Source organism: Spermophilus citellus (genome assembly GCF_964194105.1).
Source record: "Spermophilus citellus genome assembly, chromosome: 6".
NCBI lineage: Eukaryota > Metazoa > Chordata > Mammalia > Rodentia > Sciuridae > Spermophilus > Spermophilus citellus.
The window spans coordinates 98,473,879-98,491,653 of NC_138187.1; the positions used below are offsets into that span (position 1 = coordinate 98,473,879).

General features: G+C 52.3%; 1 protein-coding gene across 1 annotated transcript in view; it reads left to right on the forward strand.

The window, feature by feature from the left end:
• Window positions 1–930: 930 nt before the first annotated feature.
• GNG4 (G protein subunit gamma 4) overlaps window positions 931–17,775 on the forward strand; it is a gene marked incomplete at its 3' end in the record, with an annotated part of 44,474 nt that continues 27,629 nt past the window's right edge. Inside the window, exon 1 of the mRNA XM_081300349.1 lies at window positions 931–1,717. The remainder of the gene's footprint in view (window positions 1,718–17,775) is intronic.

Below are 17,775 nucleotides of genomic sequence, written 5' to 3' on the forward strand. Positions count from 1 at the left end.
AAAAATAAAGATATTGTGTCTATCTACAACTAAATATATATTTAAAAAAATAGAAACATATATCATGCCAACGCTATGGTGAGAAATTGCATTGGCTTTATTGATATCAAAGATACCTTGGGAACAAGGGCTGTTAGCAGGGATGAGAGACGGTGCCCAGCCCTTCAGAGGGATGCCCAGAGAAGGGCAGAATCCCCAGAGGGCCTCGGAGACTGATTCCTGTGGTCTGAGTGGGGCCTGAGAGTCCTTATCTCTGACGAGGGTGGGGTGGGAGAGGAGGTGTCCCCGTTGCTCCTGTTAGGACCCCTAGTGGAAACGCTGGCTTCCACTGACCGTTCAGTTTCTTCTTCTCCACAAATTCATAATTCTACCTGGAATACTAAGGACGTGCCATTGAGATAGGAGTTGCAGGAGAGAGTTTTGGGTGACAATAATGAGCCCCCCCCCCCAATAAAACAATAATTATATGCCCAATTTTGGATCTGTTGGGCTTTCAATACGGTGCCTATAATCTTCATTTAAACAGCAGGTCAGCGCTGCAAGCCCTCCTGCCGTCCTCCCTTCACCCAAGCGAGCCTGAGCCTAAGCGGGCCTTGGGGCTCAGGGGAAGCGGCGTGTCCTGCGGGCTGGCCCAGGGGCTCTCTGGCTTCCGCGCTGGCATCAGCTCGCCCTCCGAGAGGGTGCGCATTTGTCCCAGGTAAGTGTCACCTCGACGGGACTCGCGGCGCGGAGAGCGGTGCCCTGTGTGGCTTACGGCCAGTCTCGGTGGCTGGTGGAGGACACTTCAGCTTATCAAGAAGTGTCCCAACCGTCAGTCGTGACCGTTTTCACAGAGGGAATATATGTCGGCCTCCTTTTCCACAAGTCTTGCCAGTGCCGCTCGAAACGCGTCCGCGGCTTCGCGTGCCGAGCACTTTCCGTTGCCGCGAGGTGGGCACTGGGCGGCGAGGCCGTTCTTCCCTCCAACAGCTGGTCCCCGGTAACCAAGCGCTTCTCAGCGCCTTTCACGAAACAGCCCCAAGGGTGAGGCGGGCGAGCGCGGCCGGAGGCGCCTGGGGTCGCAAGGACTCCCCGCGGCGGCCGCGGTGGGCTCTGCGTGAGCGTGGGAACCGGACTCGCGGTCTGGACGCGGCCGCCGGTCTTCCCGGTTACCTGGCGATGCCAGCGTCCCCTGCCGGGGTGGCGCGGGCCGGGCCGTGCGCACTTGGCGGCTGTTCGGCCTCTGTATGCGCTGCCCACCCAGGGGTGCGGCTCCTGCGCGCTCCAGGTGAAGCGTGGCCGGCCGCGCCCGGATTCGCCCCGGCCCCGCGGCCCCCGCTGCGCGCGCTCCAGGCGGGAGGGCTCCGGTCGGGGTCGCGGACCCGGGCGCGCGGAGCCCGGTGCGGGAGCCCCGGTGACGCACCAGTGACGTCGGCGGCGGCAGGCGGGATTTCCCGGCCCCTCCCGGGAGCTAGGCGAGACCCCGCCACCGAGTGGGCGCGGCCAGAGCCTAGCGCAGGAGGCGAGAGCTAGGGTCGCTGCTGGGCATCAGGGGCCTGGCGCGGACGCGCGCTGCAGACCGAGGAGCCTGCGCCCCCGACTCCCGCGCCCCGCCCCGACCGCGCGGTCTCTCCCTGGCCCCGCGCCGCGATGCCACTCGGCCTGGCCGCCCCCCGCGAGCGCCGCGCCGGAGCCCCCACCCGCGCGTGAGCGGCGCCCTCGGCCTGCGCCCGCTGCGGTAAGTGGCGCCCGCGGCCGGCCGGGTCCCCGGGCAGCAGGGGAAGGCGAGGGGCCGCGTCGGGGCAGCCTCAGCCCTCGGCCGGCGAGCTCGGGGCGAGCCGGGAACCGGAGGGAAACTCGGGCGGGAAAGTGTCCTAACTGGAGAAACGGTTCCGGCGCCTGGGTCGATCTGAAGCTGCCAACGGCGGCACGCGACACAAAGACTTGTGGTTCTCGGTCGCTCGCTCCAGCCCATCGGGCGCAAGTCTGCGGCCGCGGGGTTCCCCGCAGCGCGACCCTCCCGCCGAGCTCTGGGCAGGTCCACACAGCCGGCTCCGAGCACCCGGGCTTACAGGGGTCCGGCGCGGGCGGAGGCTCCGGGGACCCCTTTAACATACGTGGGTCGTGGAGCGTTTGCTGATCCTTCGACAGGGACGTCCTCAGTGCAGAGGACCTTAGAGGAAGGAGGTCATTTTGTTGGGGGCAATGGCGAGTGCCTGTGGAAGCCCTCTTGATTCCCCCGCGCAGAACACCGACCTCGGGAGCGGTCCCTGGAGGCTGCAGACCCAGGTTCTCTACTCTATGGCGTCTGTCCCCGCGGCTGGTGCTGAAATGTGCTGAGCTCCTAACGCGCGCACCCAACAGCGTTGGGGGAGCTTTGGTTTAATTTTTTAATCGCTTCGAAAATAATGAGAGTAGGAGACAGAGATATGATTGGGAAGGAATCCTTAATTTAGACGGCTCTGCTTCTTTTCGTGTATTTTAAGCTAAGGATGTTAGAAAACCCCCAAAAGGGTAACTTCGACCAAGTGATAACATGCATCTTGGCCACCGGGTCTGGTACCCTCTTGGCCAGCTCCCACGGCTGCGGGTTCTTTTCCTTTTCTGTTGCCTCCCAAATCTGTACAAGGCTGGCATAGAGCAGGCAGATTCAGCCAGAGCTGAATATGAAGGCCTTCTGAGCTGTGCCTATGTTCCCTTTTTAACGTGCTAGTCCTGTTTTCTGCTCAAGAGCAAGGTGTGATGGTTCCCACGGTGGCACAGGGAAATTCAGCGGCGAATGCCTCACAGCCACAGTGAGGACGCCTGGGCGCTGTGGCTGGCTTCTCCATTCCTAGTGCAACAACCCCTTTTTCTGATGTGTGCCTGCAGCAGAGAAAGGGAGACAGGCCACCATCCGATCTGACCCTGTTCCCTGCGAGAAGGCTACTGTGCAAACAGCTGGGTAATAAAGCCTTTTCAGTCCTTAAAATCAAGACAAGGCACCTGTAAGCTATTTGTTCTTTTTGTGAGGTTGGCTTAGCCCTCAGTCATGGTAAGAGATGGCCACTGCACTGGATAGACAAGAGGTGTTGATGTAAACCAAGGTCTGTTTCATAGAGGGCACTGGTGGTGGGGTTATTTGGCTCAAATAACTGCAGGGGGCTTCCTGTTTGCTCCTCCACCATCCTCAGTTCCAATCCTTATTCTCCTTTAAATGAAATTGCCCAGAGGAAGGCTGTGGAAGATGTCTGGCTGAGAAACAGCAGCAGAATGGTCATTCCCAGCAGTCCTGTGATTGGCCAGGAAGCTGCCTTGCACATGCCTATGCTGATCCTTTGGAGGAACCAGAAAAGAGCTTTCCTGTGCTCATGTCACAGGTTTAAAAGTAAAAGGGACAGCCCCCAAGGCCCCATCTCAGTGCATCTTTCAAAATGGTGGAACAGCAGGTGGGAATGTGAACCCTTGTCCCTGGGGAATTACACGTCCATGCTGACACAGGAGGATAGGACACTTGGGACTGAGGGATGATTGTGTGCCACTCCCCCCACACACACACACAACTGGCACCTGGGCAAGGGGCCACCAAAGAACAGAGAGAACTTGAAAGTCTACACCAACAATCTTTTTTTTATTTATTGCCACATCTCATTATCATTTTTTTCTTAGTTTGTAGAGTAAAGCATGCCTAATAATGTGTATCAGAAGATTGTCCCTTTTCTTTATGGAATTTTGAAACATTGCCTTTCAAATGTTACCTGTTTTTTTACTCTCAGAACAATTTTATGAGCTTCTAATCTTGCTGATTTCCTTTTTTAATATTTATTTTTTAGTAGTAATTGGACACAATACCTTTATATATTTATTTTTATGTGGTGCTGAGGATTGAACGCAGGGCCTTGCACATGCTAGGTGAGTGCTCTACTGCTGAGCCACCACCGCAACCTGCTAATTTCCTTTTTTAATTTGGCGTTTGTATTCACTGTAGAGAAACTCGGGCACGGTAACTTTTATTATCCTATACAAAGGTTATTTGTTCAGCATTTAACTTCATAAATACTACAAAAATATGCCATCAACAGTGGCTAGGACAAGATATTTTAACTGAAAGTTAGAAAGAAACTAAATGAGTATCAGAAAAGGCAAATGAGGAGGTGAAGCACAGGACACTGCCCCCTCCAAGGCATCAATTAGCTGGTTAAAAGCATAAACAATAATCCAGGGACCTGAAATAACTGGCCAGAGTGAATGCACAAGTGACATTCCCACTCAGGGAAGGAAATGGAGGTGGGAATTACTTCAGAGAAAACAGTGGGTACCAAAGAGATGCGTGTACTAAGCCAGGGGAGCCTCTGGGGTCTCTGGCTGCCAGGAGCTTTGGCTGGGTCAGAGGCCAGCTGGAGTGTCAGCGGGTCTCCCGCTGGTGGGGGAGTTGTGTTGAAGCCAGGGCACTCGGCATGAAAGGGCCCTGGGTGCACAGAAGTGAGCACACGTAAGTGGTGGTGGGGAAGCTGTTCGTCCTGTCTGCAGGCAGATCCATGAAGGCCTGACCCAGGAGAGCAGGCAGGGTTGGGAGCCCAGGTAAGTGGCAGCAGGGGGAGGAAGGGCCTGTCATTGCCTTGGGCTGGATGTAACTGACAGGTTATTTCCCTTGATCCTCATGTGGAACCTGCAAGGTTTCCGTTTTGCAGAAACAACAACAGTGATGTTGTTGGGTGTCCTCTCTGTCCAAGAGTGTTGGCAGGGTATCGGATGGGTGACAGGGATTTTGACCAACAAAGGAAAGCATGATGTAAAATAATGAGCAAAAGTGATTGAGACAGAGGGCAAGGGCCAGGACGAGGGAGTGAGTGGGCAGAACCCACCCTGGGAGGAGACCTGGGCTCCTTTCCACGGATGAGGATTTTTTCCTCTTTCTCCTTAAATTTCTCAGGTCATTTCTGATTGACTGGGTTGGCCCTCTGTAGTGGGTCAGGTATTTATGAGGCTGTGCAAGGTCCCCCAGAGATGGAAGTAATGCTCTAAGTACCTCTGCGCAGTGCTGAGCAGCAGCTGTGGCCCAAGCTGGCACTGGCTGCCCAGCCGCCTGTCTTGCTTGTCCTGTGGCTCCTCCTGCTGAAGGCACTCCTGACTGATTTGAAGCTGTGGCCTTGTCTTTGAGCCCTCCCCATGGTCATCAGGGGAAACTCTTATTCAAGCACCTCCACAGTTACATCAAAAGTGCTAACATTGAGAAACAGGTGTTCCCCAAACCCTGCCACCTGGCCAACCTCGTTCACTTTTGGTGTTCAATATGTAATATTGAAGGGTTTCTACCATAACAGGGCCCAGTGTGGAGGTCCAGTTGGGCTTATAAGATGGGCAGGGAAGAGCACAGGGGAGCACAGCCAGCCTGGCAGCTGAGGCAGTGCCTCCACATGGCCCCACACAGCTGAGTAGGACTTTCCAAGCTTTCCTCGTAGAAGGCCCAGCAGTGGTGACCTGGGCTTTGGGGTCTCCTGGAAGTTCAAGGCAGAGGGTAAGAAGGCCCACAAGAGCCAAGGTATGGAGGCTATTGAGTGTTTAATGACACCCACGGGTGTTCTGAGGGAGTGGGGATCCAGAGCAGCTGTCACAAGTGGGACTAGCCTTGCCCTCCAGCTGGGTCTGCTGTGTGGTCAGGGACGCTCTGGTGCAGCATCCCCAGGATGCTCTGGCCCCGGCTCTGTCAGCCCTCTGTCTGATCAGAAGTGGAGGGCCAGGTGGGCATTGGTGTCTGGGGACCCCAGGGTCTCCAGTTTGGGCTGAGGGGTGACATGATCTAGTTTTGTGAATGGAGCTGGGCAGGTGGAGAGAAGACATACACCTTGCCATATGAGGACGGGGGCTCGCAGGTCTGTTGCTGAGCAGAGGTCTGGCTGCACAGACTGGAGGGTGGAGGTGGTGGTACCCAGGTGAAGTTGTGTGGTGCACAGGATTGCCTAGGGATCCCTAAGGCCTGGTAAACCATGTAGGAGCCCCACATTTCAAAGGACAGATGTGAAGTTTGGGGCAAACCAAAACCCTTCTATGAAATGCATGCTGTTTCTAAGACAGGCACTCTCAGGGCGGATGCCCTCAGGAGAGACCCCTGGGCCCTACCTCCAGCTGCCCATCCCCAGAGCGACTGCAAAGCAGCAGCACACTCGCCAGGCCTCTCTCCTGAATGACTCATTCTGCCTGTGGTCAAGCAGAAGCAGCTCTGCCTCTTATTCATGGTTCCTTTGTCCCCTGTTGCTGCTGCATGTGGTCTGCTGGCACCAGCCTCTCACTCTGTGTCTACACAGGGAGCTAATTTGTTAGCCTTTGGAGCATGAGCATCTTTAGCGGAGGAAGAGTTTTCAGTTTCTGTTTCACTCAAACCTCTTCATTACCTTTTCCCACCTGCAGATTCTGGGACCCCAAGGTGGATAGCTGGATCCTGCTTCCAAGTAACCATGGCAACATGCCTGGGCCACCTGCTGAACAGCCCAGGACCCAGGCCTGAGCTCGGCCTCCCTGGGCCTCATCCCACCCATGGTTTCTTGGAGGGGCCTCTGTGGGCAGTGGTGATGGCTCTGGGTCTGGCTGTACTTCCTAAGCCTAATGGTGCAGCCGTGGACACAGGCAGGCCACTAGGGTAAGCCAAATCCCACCCTCAGGGTTTACCTTTAGTGAGGACTGACCAGTAAGAAGTCAGGAAAGCAGACGTAACTTAACAAACGAGCATCTCAAGACAGCGCTGAGTGCCTATGACAAAACGAGTTAAGGAGGGATCAGGATGCCCGAGAAAGGTGTTGTACAAGTAAATGGGCTGCTCCTGGCAGGACATGTGTGATCTGAGACCAGAGGGCCTCCCTAGTGAGCCAGAGAAATGCAAGTGTGGGGCCCATAGGCAGCTGTGTGTCCCCCATCCCCACCCCTAATGAGAGGAGGCTACCTTAATCGAGAGGAACACTGGGTAATGTGACAGGCTGGAGGAAGAGATGGAGGTTCTTGGAGCAAAATAGCAAATACAAGAGGTAGATCTTTCTGGCTCTGAAATGGACCTTTTGGCGGCTGATGGTTCTCTGGAAGCCTCACCAGTCCATACTGTGGCTCAGGGGCTCAGTGACTCCTGACCAGCTAGACCCCAGGTGGCAGTGAGAAATGGGAGAGACCAGGCCTGAAGGGGAGTTTGACCTGCCCTGGAGCCTCCAGAGGGTGTCCCCAGAGGCTGGATCCAAGACACTCAGGCATGAAGAGGCCACCCTTAACTTCATCCTGCTGGGGCTCAGATGGGGCTGAGGACATGGTGGGGTAAGAGCAGTCCCACAAGCTCGGCTCTCCTTGCTGGGTGCATCTGAGTTTGTCGAGGATCTGATTGCTTCTGGATCCTGTTGGTTTGACCCACCAGGTTTGGAACTACCTACTGAGATAGCTCAGGCTATCTGTGACATCCATCTCTAAGCCTGGCTGTGCAAACTTCATACAGTGTTTTAAATGCAGCTTCTCAGTCCTCCCCTTGGGCTTTCTGGCTCACAGGTCTGGGCTGGGGCTGAGGAATCCCTTTGAGTTTTATAGCCACCAGGATTGGAGCAGAAGACTTTTGTGGGCCCTTCTTCCCAGCATCTGGTTACCACTGTCCTGCCTGAACACACCCAGGGTTCTGTATCCTATGCCAGCTGCTTTGGCCCTCACGCGGCTGTGGGCAGTGACGGCCAGTGAGCACAAGGCAGCCGCCACCCTGCGGGAGCCCAGGTCTCCTCTCCAGTCAGAATCTTGGGTCTGCCTTCCCCCGCCTTGGAGAAGAGAGTGCCTTCTCCTTAGGGCCCTGGCTGTCCCATCCTGCTGGAATCCTCTCCAGGGATCCTCAGGAGCCCAGGGAGAGGTCACCCTGCCTTTCCCTGCCGTCTTTCTAGTGGCTCTGGAATCCTCCCTTCCCCAGAGTCTTGTGTTCCCCAAACAGCTGTCCTGGAATAGACCCAAAACCTCTGTGTCCACAGCCTGTTCCCAAGGACCTCAGGGCCCACGCTGGAGAAGACAAAGGTCCTGTTGGCTCCTCCCTGTCTTCTTGCTTCCCCTTGACACAATGGTGTGTCTGCTGGCCAGAGGAGGGCCAGGGACCAGGAATAGGGGTGCTTCCTGTCTGCAGCCAACTGGCCAGGATCCCCCTCCTCAGCTCATGTGATCAGTGAAACCAGGAGCCCTCAGGGTCCCCAATGTGAAAAAGAAAGGACCGTGGGATTTGTCACTTGGGTGCCTCCTGGCAGGGTGGTGACACCAGATTTCCAACTACCAACTGGCTGGTTAAGGGAGGTGAAATCACCCCATCCTCCGCCTTCAGCTTCCTTAGAGTCTGAGAGGCCTCTGAACCCAGGTAGCTCTGGGACCCCTGGAGGCCAAAGCCAGACTGCTACTTGGCAGGCCATGGACTGGGGCTGATTAGGAAGTGTGGACTCCAACAAGTTACTGAGTCAGTCACAAGTTTCATCACTGCTCACAGGTATTGAAAGTAAAGGGCCGCCTTGAATGGAGGCTGCATTCTTAAAATTAATTTTAGGAGGGACCCAACTTCTGTTTAAGCCTTCGTGGCCTGAGACCCCTGGAAGCAAGGTCTGCAGAGCCTTCTGTTTCTGGTTCCAAGATCCAGAAGTGATGCCAAGAGGTGGTGGGTTTTCTAAATATTTTGTGAATTTTTGGCCACTGGCCTGGTTCTGCACCCACACACAGGACTTCAGAGCCAGGAGCTCCTCAGAGGAGGTGGTTCTGAGGCTGGCCCACCCTCCCCCGGACCAGCCTCACCACTGCACTGGCCTGAGCCCTCCCCTGGCCCCAGCCTCATTTTATCTGCTTCTCAGGTTTGGATGCTGGTCTTTTTATCCTGCCTTGATGCTGTGAAGACTGCCTGAGCAGAACCATGGGGACACTTGGCTGACTTTGTGTGGCCTGGTCCTGGTTGGACTTGCAATCCCAGGGGCTCCTCCACTGGCACCTGTTGACTGTGGGCTGAGAAGAGGAGTGGCCCCTGGCAGGCTGCCTCCCTCCTGTGCCCATTCCTGGCTCAGAAGTAACTGTGTCACTCAGGCACTATGCAAGGCGCAGAGGTCAGATCCTTCCGTCTGTGGCTTTGGCTGCTGGGAGGAGGTAGGATTCAGCCTTGCCTGCCATTTGCCACCACTACTCAGAGACAAGCCACTACCAACAACCACATCACAGGATCTGCAGCAGGCTGTCAACACAGTGAAGAAAAACATTGTGAGGCTCCCTGTCTTTCCTGGAAAATATCCAGATTATTTTCAGACTTATTTAATGTGTTCCTTTTTTTTTCCACTGCTGGTAAAATATTCTCTTCCCTTCGTGACATAATTGAGCAACACAGACGAGTCTACCTGCAAGGTATGAGTAACCACCTCCGGGAGTGCTCTGTAACAAGTGATCCAGGTGTCAGTGGGTGACAGCCTTCCACGTCAGCGCTTCCTAACTCTTTGAAGGCAGTTGCCTTTGAGTAGTCTTGCAAATTACTTGAATTCAGAGTGAAAATGATATTACTGGGTTCATTTCCTTTTTCCTTTCAGGATCAAGACATTAAGTTGTTATCTAATCTCAAAAAAAAAAAAGCAGGTGACAATATCTAGTAGCCCCTGAATTTGCCAGCCTGTGTCATTGGTCCTGTTCCCATAGGAAGTATTTTCTTGATTCTAATTATTTTGGGGCAAGAGGATGACAGACTGTTACAAAAAGGAAGACGGAAATGCAGAGAGGCAGATAACTCGCTCCGGGTCTCACTAGTAATTGGAAATAGAAACAGGATTGAAAGCAGGTCTCCTGACTCCTTATCCATTTTTTGTACAGGAAAAAATTATTTTTTCTAAAATAATTCACAGATGCTCAAGCTGCATCTCCAGAGCCAGCATCCCACCTGTCCCTATGTCACCATGAGGGAGAGTTCTTTTACTCAGTTCTGGCAACACTTCCTGCAGCCAAGGTGTGCATGTGCTGAGCCTTGTCCTCCATCCTGTTCCGTTCCATCTGGGACGTGAATCAACTCCATTGAGTGTATTCATGCTGTATATGCTACCCTTCTGTTAATGTTTTTGTAGCCTTTTTACTGCTCTGACCAAAAGACCTGAAAGAACAATTTTAGAGGAGGGAAAGATTATTTGGAGCTCATGGTTTCAGAGATCTCAGTCCATGGTTGGCTGGCTCCAATGCTCTGTGCCCAAGTGAGGCAGAACATCAAGGCAGAAGAGGAAGGCAGCTCAGGACATGAATAATCAGAAAGCAGAGAGACTAAGCTTCGATCAGCAGGGACAAAATATAAACCCCACAGGCACACCCCCAGCAACCTATCTCCTCCAGCCACATCCCACCTTTCTACAGTTGCCACCCAGTTAATCCAGTCAAGTGGATTAATGCACTGATTGGGTTAAGCCTCTCATAACCTGATCACTTCTCATCAAAGCTTTCTTGCATTGTCTCACACATGAGCTTTTGGGGGACACCTCACATCTAAATCGCAACAGTAACTCACTTGGTAACTGCCTCATGAGATGAACCATTGCAGTATCTCCTGCTGTGTTCAAGTATAAACACACTAAACTTCATCACAGGTACGTATGTCCACTGAGGTTCCGTGTACACAGTGTACATTGAGGGTTCTGTGCTGTCCATGGTTTCAGGCATCCACTGGGGCTTGGAATGTCCTCATAGCTAAGAAGAGACCACAGGGTGTGAACAGAGAGCGGGTTGTGGGTTGGCAATGGCCTGCTGAGGGTATGAGGAGAAGATTTGCAAGGCACGCTGTGATTGGGTGAAGTGGAATCCCGTTAAGGTCAGCTTGTGGCTTCTGATTGGTTCAGCTGAAATTGCCTCTTGCTGTCAACACGGAGTTGGGTTTGCTTGGTCTCCCGCGGTACAGGAGCTGCTGGCTTTGACGACCTCTCTGAACAGTCTCACGAGGGAATTCGTAAAGATCACCAGCCTCTTTCATGAGTGTGCATTGGGTTTTGTGGAGGCCAAAACACACAGCGAAGCACCATCGGAATTAACAGATAAATCCCAGGAAAGCATATGGCAGCATGCACATATGAATGCAAATGTTTTTAAACAGGAATGACTACTGTATGCATTATTTAGAGATATATACATATGTTTGAAAGGAAGACAGACATATGGGACTCATCCACCAAATTCAGGCTAGTGACAGCGGGCCAGGCGCTTGGTTAGGGAGAGGTGCCCGGGGACCTCAGGCGTTTCATTCTGTTTCATAGTCCAGGTGGTGGATAAATCAATGTGTTGGCTTCTCTACAAAGTATATGTGGGTCCCAGACATTCCTTAATGAGAAGTAGGTTGGAAATTGTCCAATTCACTTGCTCAGGAGAATATGGGAGAAATAACAGTCAAGATGAGTAGATCAGAGGGATGCTCCTAAAAACCTCAGTGCATGGCCTGTGCTGCTGCTCTGTGCATACTGAAGCCTGACGTCCAGGGGTCGTTTCCCAACTCACAGCTGCCCAGACAGCAGATCATGGCTCCACCAGGAGCCCTAGGAAGAGAACCCAGTGATCAGTGGCCAGAGAGGTCCACACGGGGAAGTGGACATGTAGAAGGGCCAGTTCCTGCAGCAACTACCAACTGCCCCATCCTAAGAAAACTTTGTGTCTGACCCCAGCAGCAGAAACCAGCCAGAGCCTTGCAGGAGAGGGGGTTTAGGGTCATAGGGAAGTTCACGGGCCCAACATGGCTGCAAGAGCTTTGAGTGAAAGCCAGCTCAGGCTTCTGGAGACGGGGATTGGGGACCATGGGACGAGGTCTCCATCACCACTGAACCCATCCCCCAGGGCCAGTGGACACCATCACCATGAACATTATCTCACTGCCCTATGTCCACGGACCTCACAAGGAGCACACTGGGGAGAGAGCTTGAGAGGGCCTGAGCAGTCACATGGCCACACTGCCCCAGGGAGGCTGAACTGTGCTCCGCTAAGCTGACCAGTCTTGGAATTTCTTCCAGCCTATTGTTCTTTGGTGTTTTTTAATAGTGAACTTATTTAATATTCTGAATTGGCACGTATACACAGGAGTCAGTACAGTAACCTGTCTTTACCTCCCTGGATTCCGAGGAATTTTGCAGATGTGGTTGCTACTACCTCTGGTTATCCCCTTTTATTCTGGTTGGAAAACAATCTAAATTTCTTCACTAAGCATTGATTTTTGAAGGAGTCATAATATTAAGGCTACTATATATATTTTTATGGAATGAAATCAGAATATAAACAAAAAAAACTATCTCAACTGAAATAATTTAATTAACTTAGAGGTGATTTTAACTTCATATTTTCCCATGGAGTTTGGATACTTTTATAATGCACACTTATTTAGGGGTGGGGAAGCTGAGTCCATTTGGAAGTAAGCACCCCCCATTCCCTACTTTCTCTTAGTTTATTTGTGCTCCTAGAACAAAGTACTTGAGCTTTGGGTAATTTAGAAACAACAGAAAGTTATTTCTCATGGTTCTGGAGGCTGGGAAGTCCAGGGTCAAGGCTCTGGCAAGTTCAGGGTCTTGTGAAGACCTACCTGTTCCCCTTAGATGGTGCCACCTAGATGTCCTCATGTGGCAGGAGTGATAGTTGTGTCCTTGCGTGACTGCAGGAAAAGGCCCAGTTACTCCTCTCAGCCCTTCGTGGGTCACTAATCCACTCGGGAAAGTGGCACCCACAGGACTCACCCAGTTTTCCACGGGCCCAACTCCTCACACCACACTTTGCAATGTGAATTTCGGGGGAGGCACACATTTCAACCTTCGCCCCTCCAGCAGAACTATTGGGTCATGGCTAGCCACACTTGAACCTCTCCGTCAACGCCACTGTCCTGTCTGCCCCCATGTATTCCTTTGCAGAGAAAAAGAGTTGAGGCTGGTTTCTTCCATTCGATTCAATGAATCAAACACCTGTGGAATGTGAGCACCTTCACTAGGTGCTCTGGGGTGTAAAGGTGAACCTGACAAGCCCCCATTCTAAAAAGAGCTGTCTTAGAAAGGAGGAAGACACGAAGGTCTGCCTAGCAGGGCACAAGCTCACATGTGGTGGGGACAATCAGAAGCCCAGAAGTGGAGTAGACTGGCTCAGGGCTCAGGTCTAGGGCCAGGGCTCAAGAAAGGTTGGAGGTAGCAGTTCATGAAGTAAGTGGAGGAGACTCTTCCCCTGAGGGAAGAAGAGCAGCAGGAGCAGGAAGGTGGGAAGTGCTCTCCCTGGGAGCAGACCAGGCAGGGGGTCAGCTGGGTTGGAATGGTGTCATTTTGAATAGCATATAGGAAAGGTTATTACCCGTTTTTTAATGTTTTTTTAAGTTGTAGTTGGACACTGTACCTTTATTTTATTTATTTTTATGTGGTGCAGAGGATCGAACCCAGGGCCTGGCACATGCTAGACTAGCACTCCACTGCTGAGTCCCAGCCCCAGCCCCTGTTACCACGTTTTTAAAAGTCTCTTGTAATTGGCATTTGACATTTCCGAAGAATTATCCCAGCCACTGCTTTTTAACCATTTATTTTTTTTTTTTTGAAAACAATGGCCCGAGGGCTCTCTACAAACCCTCAGCCTCCCCTGTTTACTGATTACTGCGTGCAAAGTCAAGCAGGTGTCACTTTGTCACTCCCAAAGACAGCAGTGCTGATTTAGTTCAGAGAGGAGCTGCGCGTCCGTCTCCCGGCCCTGCTCTGTCCTGCAGGGCTCAGGCGAGTTATTACAGAGGGGGCTGCGCAGTCCAGGACTGGGGACATGTTTCCAAGGAAATGAGCCATCAAAGAGGCGGCTGTAATGACCACTAGTGAGGTACAGAGCTGGGTGGTTGTGGAGGTCGGGGGTCTTTGACCGGTGAGTTGTGTGGAGCCCCAGATTCAAAGGCAACCCAGGGCTCTGATGCCAAAGTGAAGGGGTTGGCCAGCGGCCAGGGGAGACCCACAGGCAAAGCTGCACTGGCTGTAGGGAGGCTGTCCTTGAAAGGGACCGCCGTCCAGCACCTGCCAATCAAAGTGAGTGGGCTGGTCAGAGTCTCAGTCTGAACACTCGGGTGTGGAGAGGATGATGTTGGATTTTTCTGACTCTAACAAGGCATGCAGCTGCCTGACTGGCAGGCTGGGGTTGCCTCTGGGTCCCCCTGGACCATATGCAGGACCAAGGTGTTGGAGGTGGCCTTTTCATCCTTGAGGCATCTGTCTACTGGGTGACCCATGAGACACCATCAGCTGCTATGGGCTTTGGAGGCTGGTGGCTATTGGTGTTGTTGGGCCCTGAATGGGGACACAGAACTCTCCCCAAGACTGCCCTGCTGCCTTCTGCCTAGGGCCCAAGTGGCCATTTTGTCCTGGGATCTCACCAAAGCCCCACCCCTTCCTGACAGTCCCCAACCACCCTGGTCCTGAGGCATCTCACTCTTCCTCCTGCTTCTGTCCTAGCCATTGTCCCCTCTAGACCCCGAATGCTTCCCTGTTTTAGGCTTCTGGAAACAACTGCTAGAAGACTCTTGGGTGGTGTCTGTTTCTTAACCTGCCACACCCAGCTCCTCTTCCAATGGGGAGGTACAGGTTAGCCTCTCAAAAAAAACCATAAAATTCCTTATTTGCATTCTGTGTATGCAAATAAGGAATTTGTTGTTGTTGTTGTTTTTAATACATCACCAGTTCAAGGTGTTAAGGTCATGGAAGGCTTGCTGTTCCTGTGAGTCCCAGAAGGAGGCAGTCATAAGGTCCAGATTGTGGGATAAAGTGTGTGTGCATCTCCATTGCCAGGTGCTGCATGCCCCTGTGGTGTTAGAGACTGCCACTTCCTGAGGCTCCTCTGCCAAGCAGTCTCCTAGATCCTTTGCTCCCATCTCATTTAATCTTCAGAACCACGCCATGTTGGGGGTGCAGCTGCACCTGTCCCACAGATGTGAAAACCCAGCTTGGGAAGATTGGTGGCTTCTCCAAAGTCACAGTGCACAGTGCCAGAGCTTTCCCTGAGGTCAGCCGGTGGCCACGGTGCCTCCTTTTGTTGACCATAAGAAGACAGCCTCAGCTTTGGGTTCTGAATTGCTTGTCTTATGACAATACTGTCTGCAGCAATGGCCAGGGGAAAATCCTGTCCAGGCAGAGCATTTGCTCAGTAGACCGTGCGCTCGGGCTGGGCGGGGTGATTGTGGGCACCAGACAGCTCAAGGGAGCAGGGAAGAGGTACATGCATGGAAGGACTGGGATTAGGTGAAAACTAAGAGGTCTCCAATCGTGCGGCCTCACACTCGCAGAGCCCGGGGATGGAGAGCCTCTGAGTTCTGAGCTCAATGTGCCTTGTAGCCTCCACTTAGTTCAGACTCTACCCAGGAGCTTTGAAAAGGCTGGGAAGGTCAATGAGCAAGAAGAAAAGCCACAGACAGGGAGAACATATTTGTAGGACATGTATAATGAAAGACTCACCCCAAATAGGCAAAGAACTCTTAAAATTCAGCAATAAGAAAACAAACAGCCCTGTTACAAAACGAGCAGACATTCTGAGCCAGCAGCAGCTGACTCAAGAGGAGCAGATGGCACATCAGCCGGGCAAGGATGCACCACATCATGTGTCGTTAGGGAAATGCAAATGAAAACAGTTAACAAGATAGCGCTATGCACTTACTACAGTGGCCCAAATCCAGAAGGCTGGGAACACCAGATGTCTGCCAGGACAGGAGCAGGAACTCTTGCTCATTGCTGGTGGGAATGCAAAACAGAGTGACCACTTTGGAAGACAGTTTGGCAGTCTCTTACAAATCTACACCCCCTTTTACCATAAGATCTGGCAATTGCACTCATCGGTATTTCCCTAACGAGTTGAGAACTTATTTTCACAAAAATCCTGCACATGGGTGTGTGTGGCAACCTTATTCATAATTGCCAAAATGTGGAAGCAACTGAGATGTCCTTTGGTCAGTGGGTAGATAAATAAAATGTGGTGCATCCAGACAATGGAACATTAGCACTAAAAACAAGGGTACTACTGGGCACAGTGGCAGATGCCTGGAGGCTGACACAGGAGGATTGCAAGTTTGAGGCCAGCCTCGGCAAGTTAGTGTGAGACCCAGTCTCAAATAAAAAGGACTGGGGATGTAGTTCACTGGTAAAGTGCCAGTGGGTTCAATTTCCAGTACAAAAAAAAAAAAAAGTTACTATCAAAACACGAAGACACGTAGGAACCTCAACTGCATATTGCTAAGTGAAAGAAGGCGGTATGCAGAGGCTGCATGACATTCTGGAAAGGGCCAAACTGTGGACACACTAAAAAGATAAGTGCCAGGGACCAGTGGGAGGGAGAATGGACAGGTGGTAGAGAGCTGGGACGTGTAGGGCAGGGGGTGCCCTGTGTGGCGCTGTGAAGGCAGACCCCATGCTTACACACCGTGCAGACCCAGGGAATGTGCAACACCACGACGAATCCGAATTCACTTTGGGTCGTGAAGCTGTCGACGTCGGTTCACTGTCCCTAATGCACCACTCCAGGGCGGGAGGTCGGTTGTGAGGAGGCTGTGTGTTTGTGGGGACAGGAAGTTTGGGGAACCCGCTGTACTTTCCACTCAATTTTTCTGTGAATATAAAAAATAAAATCTTACAAGGGCTGGGAAGGTAGATAGCGAGAGAAGTTTGGGAAGACGGAGGAGAAAGTGCTACCCCAGGGTACGGAGAGACCCAGGAAGGGGTGTTGTTCTGTGGCTGTGTGTAGGTCATAGGGTCTGTCTGCAGAAGGTGGCATTGCTGATCCTTCTTCCAGGCCCCAGAGGACCTTTGCCACATGAGGTCCTCACGGGCTTCTGGCAGTCCCTCCCTTCAGCTTGGAAGCTCCTGCGCTTGCGTCAGGGCCCCCGTGAACCTCTTTTGGGGCCAGTGGTCACCCAACCTTGAGAGAGCCAGCAGGAGGTCAGACACTCCCCAGGGGCTGAGGCTGAGGCTGAGGCTCACTGGCAGCTCCCCCTCCCCAATCCCTCAGGAGCTGTCTGAAAACCACACCCATGACCAAGATGCATACCAAGGTGGCAAACGGACCTGGAGAGGAAGCAGTGGCAGAGCAGAGAGGACAGAGGAGCCTCCTTAATCTGTTCTCGTGCAGCACAGAAGTCCTAAGGGGAAACATGTGACATGAGAAATCACACACCCACCTGCACGCTCCACAATAAAATCATCCTGCTTTTAAGAAAGATTGAGTCTCCAGAAATGTGGAAATTGATGGTTTGCCCTAAAACCGTTTATGGAAAATTCATTCTTGCTGGATGATGCTAGGAGCTGGGATGTGACAGCATTTGTCCTTCCTTCAATTAAAATTACATTGAAGACTCAAAACTATCATTTTTCTCTGTCAGTCACTTCCCCATCTGTAAAAATAGCTTTTCTGTTGAAACAATGTCATGTGAAATGGAATTTGACATAATCTGACGTTCCCGGCTGCCTTCAAGGGACAGCAGAAGCTAAGGTCTTCAGACTTGTTTGTTCCAGCTGTCCTCTGGCAAAGGCCCAGGGGACCCTCCGGCTTCTCCCTTCAGCATTTAAAAAAAACAGGGAGCCTTCATAGAGCCATTTTCAGATGTCCCTCCTGCCTCTTTAATGATAGATTCAGGTATAAAATAGAAACAATCACTCCGTTGCTTTATCAGCCTTTGCAAGCCAGGAATACAGTGATGATCCAGGAAGATGAGGCCCTTCTCCCTTCCCAGCTGCTGCTTGGCTGTGAGACAGACTGAAGGATGCACAGGAGGGCGTGTGGTGGCTCTTGAGCTGAATTTAAAGGGTGAGAGAGGTCAGGGAAGATTTGGAGGTCAGCACAGCCCACCACATT